Here is a 5,121-nt window from a genome sequence, read left to right as displayed (position 1 = left end):
GATTTTTCCTTCACTGTTATAACTAGAGCATCTAGGACAGTATCAGAGTAGGTACTGCACAAATCCTTGTTGAAATTAAATGAAATGAGCACTTAGCCCTACCACTTTCCAACCGGAAAACATGGGAAAAATGAGTTCACCTTAGTATACCTCAGTTTTCTCACGTGTAAAATAGAGATAATGATATTACTTTATATAATAGTTGTAAGGATTAGCAATAGTAAAATATGGGCTTGTGGGATGGGTTGGTTTAGATAGCAGCTCCATGACCTGAGGTCATAACCTAGAGTTACCTGTTGATGTGTTACCCAGCATGCTTTGCTGAGCTGAGACCATGGCCCGAAATGCCCTAGCTAAGCCAGACATTATTTAAGTTTATATCCTTTGCAAGTATTAGCAGGGTTATTATACTAATAGATGTTGAATTGTCAAAATTAAAATTTTTAGGGTAGCATAACTTTGATTCAAATTATTTGTTCATTTAGAGCTACCTACATGATGGGCACACTTTAAAAATTATTATTATTCTATGATATTTGATCTTTCACACTGAGAGATACTATATTCTTTTATCTTTTAAATTCCTACAACAAAGCCTCTTTTAAAGTGTTCCCATTTTGAAGGTGAGGAAACAGACCTGGAGAAATCTAGTGACAAGTTCACAGACACACATAACATAAAAAGCAGTGCTGACATTTGAACAGGACTTTTGGTTTCAAAGCCATTGTACCTTATAGGTGTGTTCCATATACATTTGTTAATTGAATTAATGGGCAAAGGCCAATCATACTGGGCTTTAACTTCCCTTTAGTCACAAGATGTTCTTTTAGCTCCCAGCGTGAAGATATTAAAAACAAGAATCTGGCTTTGGTTCAGTTGCTAAAAGCATGTGTAGTCTAGAACTGTTAGATTTTTGTCAGACTATTCAGAAATATGTATCAGTCTTACAAGAGCAAGGACATTTGTTCGATTTATTATGTACCCTCCCTTACACCAAAAGAAAAAGTAAAATAAAATAAAAAGGCCAAGGGAAAGCGGCTATGAATTTAATGTTCATAAAGGCAGCGGGGCACATTTATTGTATACTAATTATGTAACAGGCCTTGTGCTATGTGTTTTACATACATTATTTCACAGTGGCCCTCTGAGGAAACAGTGTTGTCCACAAGCTTTAAAATAAGAAACTGCTCAGAACTCTCCCTTGGCTTCCTGTCTCACTCAGGGTAGTGCTCCATTTCTCACCATGGCTCAGACGGCCCTCTACAACCAGTTCAATGATCATAAATTGAGTGTAGGAAACATAATATGGGAAGTGAGATTAACATTCGTTACCTCTGCCCTACTACAGATATGGAAATGCTCAAGGCAATGTTACAGGACTGTTACCCAATGTGAGGTAACCTAAGTTCGGGCTTCAGGGTCAAACCTTTCATTTTCATGACAATGTTTGAGAAAACCCAAACGAAAAGGGGCAGAATGTTGCCCTCATGTTACACAGAATACAGAGTAGACAGAGGGCTGCAGTGTGACCAAAAAAGACAAAGGACTTTCTCAGCGAGTGACTACAAAGGGGCAGTCACTGTGTGGGGCATATGTGAGGAAGCAAATATCCTTGAGGATACTTTTGATTAAAAACAAAAGAAACCACATTTTCTTTATCCAGTCATCACTGATGGGCATGTAGGTTGATTCCATGCTTTTGCTATTGTGAATAGTGTTGCAATGAATATATGCATTCATGAGTCTTTGTAATAGAATAATTTATATTCCTTTGGGTATATATCCAGTAATGGGATTGCTGGGTCAGATGGTATTTCTGTTTTTAGGTCTTTGAGGAATTACCACACGGTCTTCTAAAATGGTTAAAGTAATTTACACTCCTACCAACAGTGTATAAACATTCCTCTTTCTCCCCAACCTTACCAGCATCAGTTATTTTTTGACTTTTTAGTAATAGCCATTCTGACTGATGTGAGATGGTGTCTCATTTTGGCTTTGATTTGAATTTCTCTAATGATCAGTTGGAATGATGGATGTTAATGGAACACTATGAAGCCATAAAAAAATGAGTTCATGTCCTTTGCAGAGACATGAATGGAGCCGGAGGCCATTATCCTCAGCAAACTAATGCAAGAACAGAAAAGCAAATACCACATGTTCTCAATTATAAGTAGGAGCTAAATGATGAGAACACATGGACATACAGAGGGAAACGAGACACACTGAGGCCTACCTGAGGATGGAGGGTGGGAGGAGGAAGAGGATAAGGAAAAATAACTAATGAGTACTAGGCTTAATATCTGGGTGATGAAATAATCTGTACAACAAACCCCCATGACACAAGTTTACCTATAAAACAAACCTGCACATGTAACCCTGAGCTTATAATAAAACTTCAAAACAAAACAAACAAAACAAAATAAAGCCTCTAATTAAAATGGAGAATGAGTAGCTATGGAGACAAAGGCTTTTCTGTAGATACTAGAGACAAGAAGGAGGCCCTGTTGCTTCAAAATGCTGCAGTTCCTTGAGGATGTCAGTGTAGCCTTCATAAAGCTCCAGATTTCTCTCTTTTGGGGCCATGAGGGGTTATTTGCTAATCTGGAAGTTGGCATTGTGGGTGAACTGGATTTTAACTCAGCTCACTCTTCATTTTTTTTGGTGGCCTGGGAGAAGGGATTGCGAGAGATTGAGAAGTGGAGGCTCTGAACTCCTTGTGGAACTGTGCTCACCTCGCCCTCCACCTGGGCGAGCAAGAGTTGCAGATCCAAGGGCTTTGGGCCACTAGACCTCTGGGTGGTGAGGACAGACTGTGCAGAGAAGTCATCAGCCTAGGGATGGCCTTACCACCAGCTCTCTAACCCTGTACTTTACACACTCCTGACAGGTAGAAAGTAAATTTGCATAACAAACTGTTTAAATATTCAATTTTTATCCAGCTTCAAGGCATTCTTTGTCCTCGGCAGTTCTAATGATTAGTGACCCCTTCAAAATCAACATCATTTGTCAAATCAAATTAGCCTCCTTACTAACTGCAAGGCAGTGACATTCATCTTTTTGATGCTTTCAAACCAGTTGGAGGTAAAGTTCTCAGATGGAATGGGGCTTGGTATGCTGCATGAGTCACTTCCTCAATGAGGCAATTGTCAGAAAAATAGGAGACGTAGCTCTAAGGTAAATATTGTTGGGTCATTTGAAATGTATGCAGATTTGACATTTCCCTTCTGATTAGCATGTCTACACATTAAAGTTTTGTGTATGTCACATTGGATAGTTCAGATGCCAGGGTAATGTCAGTGAGCACTTGATAGAAACTTAATTTTGCTCCTGATGAAGAAAATGGGAGGATGAAGAGGAAAACTTAAGGTGAGAACCTTACTTAGAGTGACACATGGATTGTACAGGGGGTATTCAGAATAAAAAAAAAATGCTGGGAAGGAAAGTGTCATTATCTACTATGTGCCAGTTGCTTTATTACCTAATTTAGTCCTTTTAGGGATATTGACCCCGTTTGAGTAATTAAAATAGGTGAATCAACAGGCTTAATGCCAACAGATAGTAGAATAGTAGAGCTGAAAGTTCAAGCTCATATGTGTTTGATGCTGAAGTCCATGCTTCTTCCTGCAGCATGTTGCCTCCATATGATGCAAAATATCCAACCTAGCCCTGACATGAAAACTTAATTGAAAGTATCCAACAGTGGGTAAGCATCCTGACTCTGTCATTAGGTTGCAAATTTAAAATTAGAGACTCAGAGCATTTCCTGGTACAACTTGTTCTTTTGTAAATAATGAGTCTTCAGTCTCCACTTGAACACTTCCAGTGACCAGGAGCTAGCTTATGATTTCACCATTCATCTATGTCTATATTTATTCCTATGTCCCTTTATATACCAATGATTATGTCCTTCCATATTTAAATGTACAACTGTATCTGCATCTAATTATGACTTTAGAGTATTTGCTCTGTTAGGGACTATGCTGTGTCTTTCACTTATTATATCATTTATCATACAAGAAGCCAGTAAGATATGTTATATTATTATGTAGACTTAATGGAAAAAAAATACTTGGACTTAAAAAAGCTAAGTAGCTTGCCTGAGCCACATAACTAGGGAGCAGCATGTCTAACTAGTACATCACCTCCCAGTTTCAAACTTTTTTCTAATACAATGCTAATCCACAGCTCATAATATACAGAAAGAGCAATATCAGCTTTCATCCTCAATTTGAACTTGCCTATCTAATCCTGCTTTCTTATTTTGTGTTGTCAAAATCATATAAAATATAATACTTGCTCAAGAACATTGGCAAAGTGCTCCAACTAAATCCAGGCTTTAGAGATCATCTGTACATAAGGGCTACTGCTAGGCACTTTTCTCATACCCAGCACCATACATTAGATCTGGGGTTGGCAACTATGGCCTGCAGGTCAAATCTTTGTCCATGCCTGATCTTTTAAATAAAGTTTTATTGGAACATAGCCATGCTCATTCATTTACTTATTGCCTTTTTTCTCCACTACAAGAGCACAGTTGAATAGTTGTGACAAGACCATATATCCCATAAAGCCTAAAATATTTACTCTCTGATCGTTGCTAACTCCGCATTAGGACTTTTGCATAAATCTATCATGTTACCTATGGAAAAGGTGTACAAAAGGGATACAGAGTATCTGGGAGTGGCCATGCATGCTATAGAATAAGTGGCAGAGTAATTGCCAAAATAGTGTTTTAAGCTGGAGAACCAAGACAAAGAAATTGTATCCAAAGTGTATTTTAGTTCAAGCTCTCTGCTCTTAATGCAGGGATTCTAAAATTGCTCCTTTAATTCTCACCGAAGGGTCAGAGGATATTACCCTGAATCTTCCCTGTAAAACAGTGATTCTCTCTCTCTCTCTCTCACACACACACACACACACACACACACACACACACACACACACACCACTTACTGAACCATGAATAAAAATCCCAAATCTACTGAGTCATAAAAGCTTGGAATGAAACCAGGACATCTAAAATTTCAAAATGCTTTATCAAGCAACCAATGTCCGGGTATCATTGCCACAAGCAACTACAAATATATCTAATTCCTTTTGCAGCAAGCATTTGAAGATAGT

The sequence above is a fragment of the Nomascus leucogenys genome, chromosome 5, assembly GCF_006542625.1.
Source record: "Nomascus leucogenys isolate Asia chromosome 5, Asia_NLE_v1, whole genome shotgun sequence".
NCBI classification, from domain to species: domain Eukaryota; kingdom Metazoa; phylum Chordata; class Mammalia; order Primates; family Hylobatidae; genus Nomascus; species Nomascus leucogenys.
Note: the sequence above shows the minus strand (reverse complement) of the source record.